The sequence below is a fragment of the Diorhabda carinulata genome, chromosome 8 (genome assembly GCF_026250575.1).
Source record: "Diorhabda carinulata isolate Delta chromosome 8, icDioCari1.1, whole genome shotgun sequence".
Taxonomy (NCBI): Eukaryota; Metazoa; Arthropoda; class Insecta; order Coleoptera; family Chrysomelidae; genus Diorhabda; species Diorhabda carinulata.
Window position 1 is genome coordinate 8,871,219 of NC_079467.1, and position 21,812 is coordinate 8,893,030.

The window sequence follows — 21,812 nt, forward strand, 5'->3', positions numbered from 1 at the left end:
GCGTCTTTTGCGTGTTTGTCAGCATCTTCATTTTCTTGTAATCTTTGATAAGAGGGAACCCTAAAAAATTTGATAGCATATATTTCTGCTGAATATACATAGTTTACGTGAGGTAATTCATATTTCAAGGGAGGTTTATAAGAGGGTTTATATATATATATATATATATATATATATATATATATATATATATATATATATATATATATATAAAACCATTGGGGGTTTTTGGATGCATAATTGTTTATTTTATTGAGAATTTCGAGTGAAAGTTCTGATATAGGTTTTATGGAGGCTGGCGTTTCTGTCTTATTGAAGATAATCAGACTTGTCGTGCTCGTGTCAATGCTCGGAGTTTTAATCAGCCATGGGGAAGGTATATCAATATTTAATTATAGAATGGAAGGAAACTGCAGATCTAGTTGTCTGATATATTAAGAAACTCTCTGATAAAAGGGATAGGTGGCCCTTTTCCTGAATTCGAATGTGCTTTGATATATATTTGCAACTGTGCTAATATAGTTTGGTTGCTCATTACAGTACTGGCATATGACAATGTTACGTATTGTTTTCTTTTAGCTAGTAACGACTCTTCTAGTTCTATTTGGAAACTTTCGATGGGAGATGTTCTATAAGCTCCAGTAATTATGCGTAATATTTTAGTATAGGTTTTTTAGCGGAGGCATAAGCGATGGACCCATAATCGAACCTAGATCTTATGACATGCCTGTAGATTGAGGGTAAAGTCTCTTGAGGAGATCCCCACTCTCTTTTAACAGGTTGTTACATAACCGAATACCATTTAGTTTGAGTAGTGGTTTTCGCTGCAGAGAAGCAAAAACCGGAGTCTCTGAACTATTTTTCAAGTATATTTATGTGTGGTTGTAAAATTGATTTCATTGTTGTCAGATTTTTACTTTTTATATACATAACCAGATCATCTATACATACATTCTGATTTAATTGATTTCTGTAAATTAGTGGTGATATTGTTGATAGCTATCAGGAATTCAGTTGGACTGATTACTGAACCTTGCGGTGTTCCATGTTGTTGTGTTTTGAGGCTAGATATAGAGCCATTCATCCTTACTTGAAAATAGTATAATAGTCCATTGCAACCATTTTTTTGGAAATGTATATTTTGTCCATATTTGATTAAATATTTCAAGCAGTGTAGCGTTAGCTATTTTTAGGAATATTGGAAAGCTTATAAATATATTGTCTGGCTCTGGGCTAGAATCGTCAAAGGAAATAAGGGCTTCATCAAACTAAGTCTTTAGAAGAGGTCTGTTGATGTCCGTCTCTATATTGTTAATGTGAAAGTTATGAAGACTCTTTTTTCCAAATAGTACTATTATTGGTTGAGCTGTTTATATTTTGTACGAATGCCTTCCATAAATGCTGCTGTACTTGCTTTTATGGTCCGTCGACATTCGTCATTCCACCAAGTTACTGGATTGTGACCTTTTATGGTTTCCGTCATTTCAATACTGTTATTTGCGGCTTGTTTGATTAAGTTGGTAAGTTTGTCAACCGTTCCATCGATATCATCTGTTATTTTGTATTGAGTAAGTAATGTTGCTATCACTATCAAAGAGGTATGATACCACTTCCCAGTAAGGAGAAAGGAGTAATATTGCTACAGCAGACGATGTTCCATTGTATTCGTTGAATCTCGTATTAGATCCATTGTTAAGCAAGGTGAAATTGTAGTCATTAATAATTTACTCAATCAAGTTACCTCTATCATTCTTCTCGTTCGATACTCATAATAAGTTGTGTCCATTGAAGTCACCGACAATTATGCGAAGTATCAATTGAACTTAATTCTCCAAATCATTTTTTTTTGAAAATATTGGAGGGAATATAAATGTTACAAAGATTTATTTTAGATTGATTGAAAATAGTAATCGCAACTGCTTCTAGATCTGTATTTATATGAATTTTCTTCGATTGAATATTATTTTCTACGTATTTGGCAACACCTCTCCAACTCCTTTCTCCAGTGGGTCTATTTATATAGTGCACGGTATAGTTTTTCAGGTTATGTACGTTACTGTTTTTGAAATGTGTTTCCTGTAAACACATAGTGTTTGGTTTGTACTTAGATAAACATTTTTTTCAACATTTCAAAATATGAATTATATCCATTCAAATTCCATTGCAGTAGATCCATTTCTATTATGATGGTTGTGACGACTCGCTACTAGAGTCAATGGGGCCTTCTGATATGTATCTTCTTAATCGCTTTTTATCTTGGTTATGCGAATTTTCAGGGATTTGTTCGAGATTTGGGGATACACTTTTTCCAGCATATCAAGAGAAGACCCAAAATCTGCGGTATGATTTCTTATTGTACTGATTAGATCATTTAAACCATGAATATTGGTGATCAAATCTGTCAGATGATCATAATTTAATATTAGCTCATCTCTGTACTTCTGAATAAAATTTTTCGCCTCAACATTTTCATTGTTTCGTCCAATTTTTTGGGTTTTTTCACATTTTGGGCGTTTTAAAGTAGTTTCTCCTTCAGTAAGTTTATCTTGTATCTTGTATTGGGGGACATTCTATTTCGTTGATTTTTCTTTTGTTAGTTTCTGTGTGACCATTATTTATTACGACATTTTTGTCTGTTTCAGTTTCACTTAAATTTTTGGTAGATTGCAGTTGGAGTGTAGGAGGAATGATATTAACTTGCACTGGAGGTGTAGAAGGGGTAATGTTAGCTTGGACTTGGGGGGGCAGAACCAGAGGAGTTACTGCTGCTTTTATTAGATTGGGAATTAATTCGACTGGAAGGACAGTTGTATTCGGTGTGAACTGGTTGTTTGCATTTATAGTAACCCTGACCATCTAAATTGAGAAAAATCTCATAACTGGTTATTTAGAATTGTATAAGGAGACTGTCTGGTGCGATAACGTTGTTCGGTGGGTTAATATATGCTTGACGTCGGAAACTGAGTAGATGGCTGTAGGTAGGGTCAGTAACACCCATTCTTAGGAATGTTATATTCGACATTCGTTTTATTCCAATATTTTCTAAAGCTGCTTGGATAACTTCGTTAGGGATTGAGGGCAAACACTTGAAATTATAAGTCTATCTGCTGGTGTAATCATTCTACGTGCTTTTATTTGTTAGCCGTTAATAGTTATTTCCCCTCCATGATCTTTCAATAATTTGTCTACCATCTGTTTCGATAATAAATATATGCAAATTCTGTTGTTCGCAATGCGTGAAGTATGTAATATATTTCTTGATGAGATAAGTGGACCAACTTTATACAAATACTCTTGGCATTTGATTCCATTAATTAACGGAAAATAATAGCTTGTTCTTTCGGTGGGTAATTTGGTAGTTGATTTTGTACTAGTACGCTCGAATATGATATTCCGGCTTGTGGGGTCTGCATTATATTTCATGAATTACTACTATCCATAATAATTTTTGATATTAAGTAACTGTTAATACAATTTTCTGTTTCAAAACTAACATTTGTAGGTTCGACTCTGTCTACTGAGATAGAGTCAGAAATAAAAAGTGAATTCCTTTTGATAAGCGATAAGGATGGTACCCGTTTTTTGATGGAATTTCGTCTTATTGCTTGTAAACACTATAAAGAATCAGTGGTAATGTAAATAGTACTCACTTATATTTGTTATAATTAGTTTAGGTAGATTATGACTTTCAATTGAATTTATTCGATTTTATACTCGCAAAATTTGTTATACACTTGGGAGCTGATCGATTTCAGGTATTGTTTTACCTAATAACATATCAATTTTTTTAATAACTTTTAAAAAATAGAAATAAATTGACTTAAAATCAAGAACATTTAGAATCATAAACAATATCAAAAGGTTATAAAGTAAAGTGATTATCTTTCATTCTTATAGTTATGGAAAATTCATTACTTTTTGTATCTCTTTTCTTTGAATAATTTTATTTTAGTTACAATTTTGTTAAATTTTCATGGGCTGAGAACCAGAGGGTTCCAAGCGCCAAAGTCAAAATTGTTCAGAAAATCAATATTAATGTTTGGCATTCTTAAAAATGTGTCAAACAAAGTAATTATTCAATTTTGAAAGTTTTAATTCTTTATTCGGTTATTTGTTGAGTTGCTTGTACTTATACATTTTCATATAGATTATTCAAAAAAGTAAAATAAATTAAAGTTTGAACACTTGACTGTACTTAGAACCTTATGACAACTTAAATGTAGGGAACCAGAAGGTTCAAAGCGACTGTTTAATAATAATGAAGTTACTTTTTTAAGAAATATTTATGAAAATAAACACCTCAGTTAAGAGAAATGCTTTTATTTAAATATGCATAAGTACGATTCAAACATTATTTAATTAAATTCGAACAACACAGCTTAAAAAATTTAGTGAAATAAAGAAAATGAAGTTATTTTTTTTTAAACTCTGAAATGAGGGCTTTTGTCTTCAAGTGGCATCCACTTATAAGTAAACTCGATTGCATCGATTTTTTGGCTTGTAAAACTCTTCGTTTTAGAATTTTTTACTTGTTCGATTTTAAAAGAAGCATCCAGGTTTTGTTCTTCAGGTGTAATTTTGTTACCTTTTCTAGTTTTCGTTTCTTTCTCCACATTCGTTCTTATGAACTCTGAAGAATGGTTTTCTATTTTATAGTGGACCTCAAGTGGACTACCCTGCAAAAACTTTAATTGGCAGACTTTGTTGTATGGAATTTAAACAATCTGTACTTTTTTTGTAATCAAAAAAATGTTTGGGCCTCATGTTAATGATGCAAAAAGGCATCTTTCTATCGGCCTTTAGCAAAAGTTTTGTGATTGCAAGTGGGGACCATATATCTTGTACTCGCATAAATTTCTCGATACGGGAATGAATGTTGTTCATTGTAATTTGTTTAACGTGTTGATGCTTCTTTAAGAAATTGGCTACAGCTAAGGAAATTAAAATGTTCCTATTTTGAGGAACACAGCTGTCACTCCAGGTTATTATTTCCGTTATGTTGGGATTGTTTGAAACAATTTTTTCAAGAATTTGCATCAATGCGCTTGCCAAGTCATTGCCTGATCTTCCACATGTAGTTTCTGGCCAAACAGCGCAATAACATTGCTTGTCATAAGAATTATATGCAGTTAAGTTATATACATTCATTTTTTGCTTGTAAAAGAGGACTGAAACCTCGACTCGAATGAGACTCGACGTGAGGAAAAGCCTCTATGTGTTGTCTTATTTCATCTTCACTTTCCTTTGATATACTATCTTTGGTATATTTCCCTCGCTGGTCACTTTGAGGCGTACCTGCGTCGGATTTCTTCAAAAGTACATTATAAAATGGCTTTTGCCTTACACATAATGTGGTCAGAAAAAAACTTTTGCATACTCTCAATTTTTCGTTCTCTTTTTCAAAAAAGTACTCAAATGAAAAAGATCGGTAGTTTGTAACACTACTTCGTTTTCGCTTTATTAGTATTCTTTTTGTGTTGTTTAACAAAAAATACTGTGTCCATTTTGATCCATAGAGTAATAATATTTTTTTATTTCTTCCCTTTGCTCAAGTGAAAAATTTTTTCTACACTGAAATCTTCAGCTTTCAGGGCAATATTTATTTTCGTCAATCTTTTTTGCAGGTTTCAATTCTCCTTTGGTGTTTATATAGATTTCCCCTTTTGATACTTTTCTTTTCTTTGGTTACTTTTCCGAAGTCTAATATTTCTTTTTCGCTTACGAGTCCTGGTCTTCGCCTTCATTGGGGTTTTTTCTTCTGATGATTGAGATATTTCAGAATCAGTATAATTGACAATACGTTAATCATCACAATAAGTGTTATTGTCGTCCTGATCAGTTCTACAAAAAAAAAATGTAGAAAATATTCTAGTAGACTATCGAGCTATGATCCTCTGGTATTGGAACATTCTTATTTACTGAGTTTTAGGCCTCCCCAATCTCCGGTAAAAGTCTGCAATAATTTACAAACATTTAACATAAGGAAGCTTTTTTTTCTAAAATTTTATTTTTGTCAAAAACTATTGTACCTTCTTACTCCTGCTACACCCTTTGCTTTTAGGTGAGAAAGAGATTCTTCATGCTCTGAATATTCGCTCTCCAAGCTGCTGTTGCTTGATTGCAATAAGCTTCTAAAAACATTGAGGTTAAAAATCTGTAAATATATAGATTCATAAACAAACCGTTTTTTAACTTCATAGTCTGGCACATATTCTGATCCAGAGCTTGAAAAGTCAAAAGACCCTTCTTCTGAAGTACGTGACATATTATACCGCGTAAAACAGGCACCAACAGGCACAAACTTTGAACTTGACACATAAACGATTACTTGGTTATCGCTTGGAACCCTATGATTCTTCATAATGACGTTGACTGTCGCTTGGAACTATCTTGAAAATTAAATATTGGCGCCATCTTTGAGAATGGGCTCAAAGTTTGTATAGCAAACGATGCAGGTTTCTATGGATCTTATTTTCTTACAAAAAAACGTATTTTAAAATAAATGTCGCTTGGAACCCTCTGGTTCTCAACCCACGTTTTATCCAAATGATATTGAATGAGATTCATCGAATCTTTTTTTATTTTTACAGTTGTGGCATAAAATTATCATTAACTAGCCATATCTTAGTCATTTTGGCAATTACATAACTAAATTAAAGTTAAATTTATTTCTTTTTTGACAGGCTCCAACTTACATTTTTTTTTGTAAGTTGTACATTTTCAAATTTATTTTCAGAAAACCATCTAAAAATGCTCTTTTTAACACGAATATTGAATGTTCTCAACTAAACAAAAGAAATTATCGCTTAAATAAATATTTTCATAGAAAATGTTTTTCATGGAATTACTTGTTTTATCCATTCCTGCACTTATTTTTAGGATTATATATTCTACCCCTTAGAAGGGGTGGCTTCAACCTCATAGACAATACCAGGTGTAAGCACATTTTTAAAGTAGATTCTTACATTGATTTTGACTTAATTTTACACGTTGATATCAATTGGTTGTCGGGACCAAAAATCTCTGGAAAAAATTCTGATTGACTGGACTAACAGTTAAACCATACCCTAAAGTTTAGAGACTCTCAGTATTCATAATCTATGCGTGTGTTTAAGTCTGTATGTGTTATTTTGAGGTTCTTGTTTCACATTTCCCTGACTAACTTCAACATGACGTTCGATTTATTTTCAGGTTACTGCTCACACGAAATAATATTCAATGTAAAGATAGCTTTCAATGGAGCTTTTTCAAGAAAAGTGATATCAAAACACTTTTATGTTCATGCACCATCAATTTGTACCTGCTTTTTCTAGTGTAACATGTTTCCAGAGCACTGAGAGAAATCATTCGCAAAGGATCATAGTGTGCCTATTATCCATATTAAAGTAAAACGAGAATAGATACGAGAAAGTTAAGCGCTCTAACGATTCTACACAACGGTTGTGAAAATTACACGCTCTAAATATAGCCGGAGAAGATAAGGAATTCGTTGGCTTTTAGTAAATTATTTTTCCAAACCAATAAAACTCACTAAAATAATGTCATATGAAATACCGCTCACAGTCCTCCTGAATACTTTACTCATGGACGATATGAGTTACAGAATTTCACACCCAGTTATCTCGAATCTTTCGTGTGGGAAATGGTTATCTGAATTTGTTTCCACGATGACTTTCTCAACTAGAAAATGTGATTTTGGATGAACAATGAACATTTGAGAAAATGAGTTTATTCATGTTCATAATAGTCACCATCTATATGCCTTGTTGTAAATGATATTTTCAAAACTTAAAAGCTTGAAACAAGTCACGTTTTTGGATGGTCGCCCCCAATGACATTATGTTCACGCGAAAATTCAATTGTCTGCTGTGCAGTGTGCACATAGTGTTATTATTGAAGATAGAGAAAGAGAGTTATGAGAGATTGTTCAAGTGGACTCGTACTGCTTATAGGGATACAAAGAACATTGGTTTACCCCTATCTCTCTCTCTCTATTCACCCTATTCTGATTGGATTTTGATAAGCAGTAGAGAGTAGTAGACTCATGCTCTTTCTCGCTCTTCCAATACTACTATGTCACATGCCGATCTCTCTATCTCTTCTATAATAATTTAAGAACATTTGCCTCTTAATCAAACGATATTCGTACTCTTTTCAATTGAACCTGCAAAACACAGTTGTTTGTGAAGGACTTTCATCCCTTGATAGCTGCAATTCAATTGCAGTCAGAGCTCAATAGTAAAGAATGATGGTATTTAAAAATGTAATATGACAAGCTCACTTGGCACTTCAAAATATACAGACTATTGGGATATTACGGGAGATACAGTAAATAGTCCCCGGGCCCACATATAAGGGATTTCAGTTATTAATAACAGGCTAAAAGTTAATATACAGCTTCGTTTTCACGAAACACCTAACTTTTATTATTGGGCCAAATTTTTATAGTGGGAGGGAAAAGCGCGATAACACTTCGATTTGATGAGTGTCCCAAATTAATTAATAACATCTCATTAAAATCAATACTTCGATAAAATGCTATAGAAAACTGAAAAAAACTGGTGGCATACAAAGTGAGTGGTACCTTTCGAGTGATCCCCACCTCTATCATGTCAGAATGGCGACTTGAAAAAATTTATTAGTAATTAGCTGATTTTTGCTTTGTGGCTTGTAAATAATATTTTTTTTATAAAAAATGCATTGTTATACAAATTTGTTGCTAATGTTTTTGAAACATACACTCGAAAGTTGATTAATAACAACTTTTTTTTTAACTTTTTCTGTTAAGAATCAAATGTATAACACCATGTCACTATTGGCATACAAAAAAATGCAATTAATTTACAACGGACTTTCAAAATTTTATAACAAATTAAATCTTGGATATATAAAATGTTGATGTTCTATAAATTCCTATAAAATATTACAGCTTATTAAATAGAAATGGATATTATTTTTAAAATTACTCAGTTATATAAACAATTACAGTAAAAAAAGAAGTGAATTGCATGAAATTTTGTTGAAATTTCTTGTAACGAGTGATTGAACTATTGAACTACTTATTTATTTTATTGTTCAATTAAAAACAATTTTTAAGTGATAGCCAAAAAATCGAAGAATATACGTGCATATGGTGCAATGCACATATGAGGGGTCTAACTGATAAAACGCAAGAGGATTATGGATGTATATAAATTGATAATAATTATCATTATTATTGTCTTAACGAACCACAAAGTTCATTGCTTGATCAACTTTTTGCAACAAAATGTATGTAACGTTTTCACTGCTCACAGCTTGCGTTACTTTATATAAACTTTATACATTATACATTATACGATATAAACTTACCAACTTCCTTTTGTAAATAATTTTCTTTATAAGATATTTTGTTATATTATCTTTGAGTAGAAAAATTTACATATTATATTTCATATCTCTTTTGTAGTTTTGTATATACTTGGTGACATACTGGATTCCTGGAATTTAAGTTAAAACTTACTTAGACGACTTTAATTTGGAATTAACGTCAAACCTCGACTCGGGGAACTACCTAGTCCGAGACAACTAACTGAATGAACCTCTTAATTTATTAACCATATTCCACGGATATGGTCCTATTTGTATTTTTCTGGCAAGTAAAAAGCCCTTATGTGTTGTTAAAGGTCAGATCAACTCATATTAGTTTCTTTTTGTTGTAATATTTACTTCATTATTTTCTGTAAACCAACAAACTATGAGTTTTGCGGGTAATTTTTTTAACTTTGTTTTTTTTATAATTTCAAATTTCAAATAAAAATCATAGTGCTTTGTCTTACGGAGTAGCTTTATTCCTAAAGATATCTCAACCTATTTCTTCACCTTTCTCAGTTTAGGTTAATTAATTGAGTGGCGCCCCATTTGGGAGTTTGAAAGCATATATAAATTTTTGTACATCTTTAGCACAACAAAATCTTGTAACGAACCCAGACAACACACATTAACATGATGAGCTTAGTTGGAGCTCAAAATGTGACCTTTTAGGTTACAGGTATTCTAATTATAATTAAAAAAATTATGATTATTATTTATATAATTTTACTTCTATTACAGAATCTGAACTGTATGTCACGGATAATTTTGAAGATGATGATAACATCATCATCTTCAGAATCATCGAGTGAAGAATCTGATGAAGATTGATTTTTTAAATATTCATTATTAAATTATTTATAAGTTTAATTTCTTTCATGCACTGTCAAATTTAATAATTATTAAAGGTCTAATACGCCAAAAACACAAGCTTTTATTTTTATATCGTTATGATGAAACCAGTACTTATATGACATAAGTATGACTCACGTATTAAATGATTCGATTTTCTGTTTTTGTAGGTTATTTATGAAAAAACCATTATGAAAAAACTAAAAATAATTTTCGTGGCATACAGTTATTAATCATCAAATCGAAAGATTGACATAATCTTAACAACTTTAGAGTGTAAGTTCCAAAAACTTTTCCCACACATTTGTATGCCAATGCATTTTTTATAAGAAATATATTTTTTTATAAGCCACAAAACAAAAATCTGCTTGTTATTAATAAATTTTTTTAAGTCACGATTCTGATATAATAAAGGTGGGGGTCACTCGGAAGGTACCACTCACTATGCCACAAGTTTTTTCCAGTTTCCTATAGTATTTTATTAATTAATTTGGACACTCATCAAATCGACGTGTTTCGCTCCTTATCGCGCTTTTTCGTCCCACTATCAAAATTTTGCCGCCCAATGATAAAAGATATATATATATATATATATATATATATATATATATACAGTGCGGTCGTAAAGTATGGAATAAATTCAATAATTTCTAATCCAAGAGATATTTTCAAAAACCCTCGGACACGTCAATTTTATTTTTCGACGAGGATTTTTTTGAAAAAAAAAATTAATATACAGGGTGTTCTCAAAAAAGCTGGGCAGGTAGCAACTTCGTTTTTTTAAATAGACACCCGCAATTTTTTTTACATTTTAGGATTCCTTGTAAAATTCTAAGCATTTTTCATGTAACACTCCCTATACCTAACTTCAACCGTTTTGAAATTAGAGGAATGAACAATTTACTATTAAATTATAAGTAGGCTATGACTTTTTGACACAAAACACCACTTTATTTCATTTTGCTTTTAATTCGATATTGCCTAAAGTGTTTTTCGATTTCTAAATATCTATCAAAGTATCTTTTTGCATGGTCGCAATAGTTTTTTCTTTTTGAAAAAACATTTTTATAATTAATTTTATTATCAAGATGCGGCTTACTGAGACGCAAAGGATAGAAGTTTTAATCATGATTGGCTATGGGAATAGAACCAGAACGCAACAGGAAGTATGCGAGTTATTTAACCAAAAATATCCCGATCGGACTCCAATTTCGCAATCAACAGTAAGTAAGATTAAAAAAAAAATTCGAGAAATTGGTCATGTAAGAGATGCTCCAAAGTCTGGTTGACCATCTGTCTCAGAAAAAACACAATTGGATGTTTTATTAAGTGTCCAAGAACGGCCGCATGTTACAACTAGAGAACTGGCCTCAGAATTAAATGTTAATAAAACAGCAGTGATCAAAACATTACATAAAAGCAAATACCACCCTTACAAAATGCAAGTCCTTCAAGAACTTTATGAAGACGATTATGACAGACGTCTCGAGTTCTGCGAACGTTTACAAGCTATGTGCCTTGAGAATGAAAACTTTGTGAAAAATATTGTGTTTACGGACGATGCTACGTTTAATTTAAATGGAGAAGTAAACACGCAAAACTACCGTTATTGGTCGGACGTAAATCCGCATTGGATGCGCGAAGGCCATACTCAGTATAGGGAAAAAATTAACGTATGGGCGGGTATTGTAGGAAACAGTATTGTAGGGCCCTTTTTCATTGAAGAAAGTTTAACTGGTGAAAGGTATTTGCAGCTTTTACATAACGATGTTCTACCAGCCCTAGCAACGTTATATCCGGGAGAGGATTTACCTAATGTAAACATTTGGTTCCAACAGGATGGCGCCCCGCCACATTACCATGCACAAGTTCGCGCATATTTAGATCAAATTTTGCCGAATAGGTGGATTGGAAGAAGAGGCGATCGAATGGGCTCCAAGGTCCCCGGACTTAACCCCTTTAGACTTTTTTCTGTGGGGTTACATAAAAGGAAAAGTTTTTAAAACAAAACCTGCAGATATGGAAGAATTAAAAAATCGTATTACTCAAGAAATGCGACGTATCACACCACAAGTCATTAATAGTGTCCATAATGAATTTATTAATCGGTTAGGTTATTGCCAGTTAACAAATGGAAGACATTTTCAACATTTGTTAAAATCAAATTATGTAAACTAGGTATTAGAGTTAAAATGTCGTGTAAAAATCGTAATTTTTAAAAAATGTTACCTGAAAACCCGTGGATTCTATTAATTTCGTATAAATTTTTCTCTTGTTTGCAGCTGCTCATGGCCTACTTTGACTTAAATGTAATATCCAGGCGATTTTTTTTTAACACGCTCTAATTTCAAAACGGTTAAAGTTAGGTATAGGGAGTGTTACATGAAAAATGCTTAGAATTTTACAAGGAATCCGAAAATGTAAAAAAATTGGGGGTGTCTATTTAAAAAAACAAAGTTGCTACCTGCCCAGCTTTTTTGAGAACACCCTGTATATTAATTTTTTCTTCAAAAAAATCCTCGTCGAAAAATAAAATTGACGTGTCCGAGGGTTTTTGAAAATATCTCTTGGATTAGAAATTATTGAATTTATTCCATACTTTACGACCGCACTGTATATTAACTTTTAGCCTGTTATTATATATATATATATAATATTATATATATATATATACATATACATATATATATATATACATATATATGTATATGTATATTAACTTTTAGCCTGTTATTAATCACTGAAATCCCTTAAATGAAAGCTTCCGCTAGAGTAACTACATCATTATCTATATGTTTCAAATAGAACGTTAAACTTATACAAAAGTATATCTTATCTCATATGTGAATTTAATAACTAATTCACTCAAACTTCATTATCCAGACTTTTATAAGCCGATTGTATTAACCACAGATACTCCAAACGTAGCATTGGGGGCCTTTTTATCACAGGTTCAAATTGCTTGGTTCAAATAGACCAATTGCGAACACTTCAATTACAGTGAATAACACAAAAAAAAATCGTACAATTGAAAGATAATTGCTTGACATAGAATGGGCATGTAAATACTTCAACTATATCTCTATGCCGAACGATTTAAAATTTATAGTCCTCAAATTTGGCCATTTAACCCTAAAGAATCCAATTCAAAATACGGGGGTTGTTATTTGAGTTTTGAGATATAGCAACACTGATGTGAATATCTAAAATCTCACATTGCCATCATAAGGCTTGACATTTTTAATGGTGCACGAACTCAGAACGTGTTATCATACGAGGGTTATTTGAGTTATTTACAGATACTTAAAACATTCGTCTTCGTCAAAAAAATGGAATTAAATCGCGCAAATTTTCGTGCGATGATTTTCTATAACTTTCGACTTAGATTGAACCAAAAGTAGTATGACGATTGATCGCTTCGACTTTTGGTGATATATCATTATCTGGAACCACGGTACTTCACTGGTTTTTCGAATTCAATCTTTCCGGGCTACCAAACTCATATAAAAAAAATGAGTAATATTCACAGAAAGTATGTTAATTATATGTTGTGCAGGTCTGATAATATTTATCCACCAGAAGGAATACCTCAAAACAATATTACAACGGTTTAACCTGAACGATCTAGCGACTAGGCGTATGTGTTCTTCCTTGATATTCCTTCACAAAATTGTGATGAATAAAGTTGGCTGTCCAGAATTGCTAGGTTTGTTGCCACCGGTCTAACTCAAATTTTCTCCATTATATATGACTGTCATGTGCAGAACTCTCTGGATATTTTTGTTGCACTATTTCTAACATAAAACAGAGAATTTTTACCGTTCTATAATTCTCTCATTATTCGTAATTGGCAGAGTTATCATGGAATTCTAGGAATTCTAGGATTGCTCACTTTTTTTCGTATTTTTGTGTGTATATTTACACTTCATCCAGATGTACCATAGTTTATTTGTACTTTAAGTGTTAAATTGTTAACTTTTATGTATGTATTTTCCACCTTTAATTGGTCTTTGAGCTGTAGAGAGGTGTGAATAAATAAATAAATAAGTAAATATATAAATAAATAAAAAGTGTCACGTTCTCATCCAGTGTGGATTTTTCATACTACAATACCTACATTTATGTTTGTCAGCCTTCCCATGTTGAGTAAAAGTTGCATTATCGAAATAATGATATTTTTGAAAAACATCGGATGTCATTTGTATTTTTTCGTAAATTGTAATCTGCGATGATTTGAATTTTATTTGGAAGGGTCTCTCATTTTCGAAAATTTTCAAATAATTCCAAGTGCAGAAAACCGTTAATAAACGATTAACAACTGAAAATTATGAACGGTCTAGCGAACTAAAATAAATTTCAAACCCGTCTGATCTTTTTGAGGGCTTTGTTTGTATGAAATAATTTTTTTTGAGTGTCGACGTCAAAAAATCAAAACTTTGTTGAATAGAGAATTGAAAACCCTTTGAGACCAGTTATCGTTCGCAACCCCTGATGGTTTAAATTTTTTCACTTACTCCAAGTGGATTAAAATAATAGCTGAATAATTTTATTCAGTTTTATTTAGAAGTATGTTACAAAAACTGATGTATTTCAGGATTTTCTCTTTGCATTTATGAATACGTAAGAAATATTACTTCAATGTTATTGTCGGACTCCACTGTATATGTTCTTACAAACTTCTGTATACGTACATACATCAAATTGGACTACTTTACACGTAGAAAATTAGTTAGTGCATAGCGTTAGGGTATTTAAAATTAATAGGTCTTCTGTGAATATTTACATTATCTATTGAAGAAGCTGTTTCCATTGGGACCAATCAAAACCTCGTTAACATGAGCATATATGCTAGTAATGGAACGAAGAATAATGTTCACCACACGTAAACAGAAAGTGATAGAATATGTAGATGTGATTGACGTACGTCCAAATAGAAAATCTACGAAGTGTGGCTATTGACTAGCACTGCCACATAAAAAGTACGCTTGCGCCAAATCTTAACAACTGTCAGCTGCTTAGCCTGAAGCCTATTCTATCGAATGCGATGTCTACCGTGTATGTAGACCAACCAGTGTAGCTATAGCTTTCGTTTGTATAGGGACTATTTTTGTTTTACCGTAAAAATTATTGTCGCAAAAATACAGCAACACATTGTTGTAATATTCCACAAGAAACTACAACTGTAACTTATAATTAATTGTAGCGAGTATATTTGTTGGTGGCATCTACTTGTTTTTGAGTGCTTCATACATTTTTAAGACGGCCGAGAAGATGCTATGATAGACCACCCACTTTATTCGCCGGATCTTGCATCGTACGACGTCTACTTGTTGCCTTAGGACAGATCTGCATTAAAAAGAAACATGGATTGAAGTTGAAGGGAAAAGATTGAAATTGGAAGTTCAATGTTAAACCGTTGTTTGAAAACTATGATCTTTTATTCATTTATCAATTGCAATCTTACAATGACAAATTAAGTCTACTATGAATAGGGTTGACAGGTCGCCAAACCTAATAGCTGGACAGATGAACCACTTCTAGTGAAATAATAAATAAAATCGAATGCCAATTCAGTCTTAGGTATTTGCTTCATTATTAATCAGTGAAATAGAAATCAGTCAAAAATAAATTTTCAATACTTATACATTTATAAACATATTTAAATTCATCTAAATACTAATGAAAGGCACAAATGAGTTTTTTTTTATCTGAAAAAAAAATAATCAAAAACTTTTTACGTTTGAGATGCACAATAAAAATAATTACTTTTATTTTTTGTCTGAAGAAACCTGCTTTAATAGCTTAGTTTCTTCCAAAATGTATATATAAAAGTCCTTACATACCAAACGTTTTAAATTGAATCCTACAACCAGCATTGTCAACATGTAATCTATTGCGTTCTTTCGTCCATTGCTGACCTATCAAGAAAAAGGTCAATCAACATTTGCGTTATGTCCTGGGATAGCAAAGTAATACTGACAAATAATTAGCTGTTTATCAGTGTTCTGAAAATTTTAATATTTTGTAGTTGGTCAAAACATTTGCTATCGTCTATTTTGACGTTGTATTATGATAAGATACTTATAGTATCGGAATCTTGATTCCATTCAAGAACATTTTTCAAAGTCATCCATATGAAATATTTTGTGTCTATATAAGCTTTCAGTCCAAGATCGTGAATATTGTAATGTAAAAATGTACAGCTTTTTGATATACTCTTTAAAAGCAGTCACCCGTTCAGAATTTTCGTTGCTCTATTTGAATTCACACAAAATGATAGTCACTTTCAGTGGACAAAAGTCTTGTTCAATTCTTGCATTTATGCTATTCATTATCTCAGAACAGTTTTTCAAAACTTTATTTACGGAAACATCAGCTTTCTCTGTATATTTGATGTAGTTTTGATAAATGAAATAATGAACAGCCCACAAATAGCCTTCGTTAAGGTAGTTTTCAAAGAAATCTCTCAGAGTTCTGTACGTTTTATTCTTTTCTTTTTTAAGAAAATAAGAATTACGGGGTTCAAACATTTTTAAAATCCTTTCTATGACTGAAAAAAATCTTAGCCAGCACGTCTTTGAATGATATAGTTTTTGTTTAAAATGACTTTCTATTTCTGAGTTAATACTTTTGAGTTATATGTACGGTAAATGCAAAATAACTGTTGATCTTCATGACAATACTTTTAAAACACAGTGGTAAGGAATCAAGAGCACTGTGGATAAAATTATTAAAAATATGTGCAACACAGCCGACTCCAATAATATTTTGATTATTCGTTAGATATTTTAATGTGAAGATAACATTATTAAGGTCCTCCTCTGCCTGCCACCAAAATATGTAGCAGTTTATCTTTATTTGTTACGTAGTGAATCGTAAGGTAATTAGATTTCATTTTGGATGTCTTATTTGGTTGTGATTGATTATTTATTAAGAAAACCCGAATTCCATCTTTTTAATAGTCAAAATACTGAATTAACAGTCAAAATAGCACCATAATTGCTTGCTTTAGTGGAAGCGGTTATGTATTTTATATTAGACAAGTCCTCCAATATATTGTTTAAAACATATGGAGCAAGAACATTTTTCTTAATTGCTTCTGTCTCGGTTTTCGCACAGGGTAAGTCTTTCGCAATGTTTGAATCAGCATAAAGACACTTTTGAAGTGGTACTGTACAGTCTAACGAATTGGATGACTGATTGCGCTTTATCCTGTGAAAAACTGAAGTAGTCCCAGTCACAAACCGGTTCTAATATTTTCACGGTGTTTTTTGGTATTTAAATGTTTTTTCAGGTCATATTTTCCGTCACTGGCTATTGATATTAACTTGTCGCAAAGCTCACACTTCACCTCCGATGGATCTGTTGTTGGCTTATACATTTTATTATTAAGCCCTATTTTACAAATTGCAATAGAAAAAATTTGAAGTATGAAGCCATCCCAACTAATCCTATCTCTCATCTGACTTCATTATCTACATGTCTGTATACTAAATAAAGAAAATTCTTTCTATAATACTACATTGTTACAGAGGAAATTAATAGTTTTGACCAAGAAAAATCGGGTTTTTTTTTTACTGCAGCTGTAACTAGCAAGAACAATTTAACACCTAAGGTAATGGTTACGTATCAGGTTGATCGGAATACAACAGCCAAAATATCAAAATTTAGGAACAGTCTGAAGAATAGTTAGAGGCATTGAAGAAAACATTTAAGTATATAAATGTAACGAATACTCACAGTTAATAAATATTCGTATACAAGGATGGATTATACAAGATAAAACTTTTCTTCTTTCTATGTATAAAAGAAGTCCTAGTTTGTATAGATATTTATCAAATTATTTTCAGTTGCTTTCAGTTTCAAAACTGAAAGGAATGTTGTTAACAATACCTTTTCAAAATTGCTATCAATTGTACTATCATAGAGCAATTGAAGCTCCAAGTGAATAAAATGAATGAACTTGATCGCCACTGTGTATTATTACTTGATGAAATTTCTGTGTCTACAGGCCTTCATCATGAAAAGCATGAAAGTTCTATTTTAAGATATGTAAATCTTGGACACCTTGTGAGGAGAAATCAGTTGGCTAACAATGCACTAGTTTTTCTAGCTAGAGGATAAGGACGAGTTGGAAGCAAAGTATTAAATATTATTTTACATCACATACAATGCAGATATCTGCCTTTAAACAAATTATTCTTCATAGGATCCAGGAGCTGCAAAATATAAATTTGAAAGTGGTTGCTACAGTTCAGATCAGGGATCTACAAACAGAGCCGCATTGAATGAACTCATGCAAGAAAATGAAAATAACACTTACCTGTGAACTGTAATCCAAATCAGTTCACTTTCAGTGAGTGAATCATCATTTAATGGAAGTGGAGGACGAAGAGATGTATCTGATGGAATCATGTGGGATCAAAATTTTCTTTTGTTTTTTATAGAAGGCTGTTTTTCAAAATTTTTATATTTTTATTTAAAACGCTATATTATGTTAGTTCCACTGAATAACAACTAAGTTTGTATTTCTTCGTAGGGTATGTTCTGTGGACGGTACTTCGACCTGCGTAAGCGACCGATAGTCGACTCTCGCCGACTGTGCTCGGCCAAGATCGTTTGCGAAATGTAAAAAGCCGAACAAGCCGCACACCGTTTATTTTTGACGGAAACACCATCGAAAAGCCCACCTATGTCCGGCTTTATCCAAACGCCTGGCAATTATGGAAGATCCATCTTGAATATAATGTGCATCACGGCACATGAACATAAAATGTATCCAAGAATAGAAAAATTCTACTGTGACAATTTCTTTAGAATAATATAAGAAACAACATCTTAGTACTCCTTTGGTAAAAAATTTCTAGATAATGTCTGTTGAAATCTACTATGTATAACCATGTATAATAAAAAAAAACCTATATTCGTTAAAAAACGAACAGCTCCAATTTTTATATTTTAGAGAAAATTACAGTATCTCAGAACAAAACGATATTATTTATTATTTATTTTCTCCAGCAACTATTATACACTTGATGATGAGTCCTGTGGCTACCTTCACCACCATCTGTCCAGCAGATGCTCATTTCGCTAATTAATATATACGAATATACCACAGGATATTATAATGATTTCAAAATGCCAGCTGAATACCGGACAATTTGTTTTTACGAATGGAAAAGAATTTTGGATTTACTCGTTACTAGTTACTTATATTTCTATTTTTACATGAAAAAATTGACGTCTTATCGTTTCTTAGTAACGAGTGGGTTCATGTTTGTAATTGAAATTTTTATAGACTGGTAGTTAATTAACACGTTGGTAAATATGAAAAAGATCATAAAAATTTGAATGAGATTTGCTCACGTAAATCTGTATACAGTATGTGATAGACAAATAGAATGAATAAGACAATAAATGAATAGACTCTTGGATGTTGATACGATATTTTCAAATAATGAAACAGTGGAGGATTCAATTTTTTTATTTCGAATAGAATAATATAATACAATCATTTTTAGAGGAATCAAGACTTATTTAATGTACAATATTCTATATATGTTTTAAACTAAAAATAATTGGAAATATTCACTCTGATGGATAAAGTTTCCATGATTGTTTCATCATATTCCTCTTTTTAAATACAATCTTTTAAACGCTGTCATATTTCAAAAACATCTCCTCTTATAGTATATTGCAACTTTTTTTGAACAACGGACGAACTAGAATTTCTTTTATAGATTGTTTTTCAATCCGAAAAAATGCGCTTAATTATTATCGTGACTCTTTTTCTCTGAATTCAACCACCATTGACTGGAATGAGTAGTTTAAACGTTGTCATACAATCATATTCAATGATCAGGATAACGAGCGGTAAACTCAAGAAAATTGGATCTTATGTTGTAAAAACCCAAAGTGAAATCAAGGAGGTAGAAATGACAAAGATATATGGTGTTAGCATATATTTTATGATTATTTCAGCATAAAAAAGCTTTTTTGCATAGGATTTCAGCGTGCTCCCAGAATGGAACAAAAATAACAAATGAGAATTTCTTTCAATCTCTTTGAAACTATTTACGAGAGATACAAAAATTCATTACTATACACTTGTATTAAAACGTAATCGCAAGCTGCTTAATGCAATAACCGACTGGCAAGTTGGAGACCTTTTACAATATACACATGGCACTTTTTTCATAGACTATTAGAACTAATTAAACTTTAAGTCTCTTCCAATCCCACCAAATACTCTAGATTTAGCCCTCCGCGCTGCAGACTTGAAAAACTCCTCCATGCAAAGAAACATCAATGGAATGAGAATGTCTAAATCTTTTTGTTATACTTGGGTGCATGATACCCGCTTTTGCAAATAAAAATGAAAATCTACATCTTGTGATATCGAATTTGAAATTTCGTACATATTAAGTACGTCTTTAATGAAGATATTACTATTACTATACAGATTTCGAATGAATGAATTTATCATATTAATTTTGTTTTCCAACAGTTTTTCATTTTTGTTTATTTGTCGAATAGTTAAATTAAAATCGTCAATTATAGAAATAGCTAGAGTATTTTGTTTTGATCGTTTATATAAGAAATTTTGATTTTGTTGAAGTTCTTTAATAAGTCTCTCGTAACGTTCACCATCGTTAACATCTAAATTTTCGCTAATTGCTTTAAAAATTGATCCAAGCCCATTGACTAATCCACATTTTGTTCTCAGCTGTTGAGGTAATAACTCACTTAATCTAGTTTCTATCTGATTTTCTATAAAATCAACTGTATTTAAATTATTCGGGAGTTCTTCAATTTTCATTTTATTGAGCTTAATTAAATTGAATAAGTTTTGCGCTACCAAGTTTGACTGGTAATTTTTTTAATTTAATGGAATAGAATTTGGAATATTGCTGTAAACAAACTGAGAATGGTTCATACAGAGTTGGGTCTTCAAAATATAGGTAATAAGAGACATCTGGAGCGATATATTCTTTGATAAAATATATAGGGTCGTTAACAAAGTTGTTTTTGAATAATTGAATGTAGAATCGTTGTTTGTTTCCAAAGAGAGTTTTTATTTTAGGTTTTACCGGAGAGTGCATTACTGAATTCTTGGTTTTTACCATAATTGACTGCACATTCGGTGATAGGAGTACCTACTATAGGATGTTCGTCAAAATTTGAATTTACCGTGTTATTTTAGTCATGGGCGTCTTGAGTTTGTTTTTCGTCATTGTCATCGAACGCGTCAACATTCATGATCATTTACAAGTCGTCGTAATCATCTCTAATCGCTAATTATGCTAGGTTCTTCTTGAATTTCACTTGTCACTTGGGGGTCTACTATTTGTGGACTGAAATTGTCTGTTGGGCTGAGTAAACTGATTTGTGTTTCTCGTCGATGTTGACATCGGCGATGGTTTGGGGAATCTATGTTGTTCGTATTTGGCCTGAATACATTGGTATTCGAGTTCGATTGTCTAAAGACTCAAGAATTTCTAGGAAAATTCCGATATATTGGTCAAGGTTCTATTGGTATAGGCTGAGAAGGAAAATCATCAGTTTGCCTATTGAATATGTGGTTCGAGGTGTTTGATTTAAATGGAGGT

At 31.8% G+C, this 21,812-nt stretch overlaps 1 protein-coding gene and 1 long non-coding RNA gene across 4 annotated transcripts in view; both read left to right on the forward strand.

Moving 5' to 3' along the window:
• The window catches only part of LOC130897564 (calcium/calmodulin-dependent protein kinase kinase 1), a 509,686-nt gene that overhangs the window by 254,625 nt on the left and 233,249 nt on the right, over nucleotides 1–21,812 (forward strand). The window lies entirely within an intron of this gene.
• LOC130897568 (uncharacterized) lies at nucleotides 3,575–9,714 on the forward strand. Its single transcript, XR_009059728.1, has 2 exons — nucleotides 3,575–3,755; nucleotides 7,192–9,714. It is a non-coding gene; the product is annotated as an uncharacterized LOC130897568 (long non-coding RNA).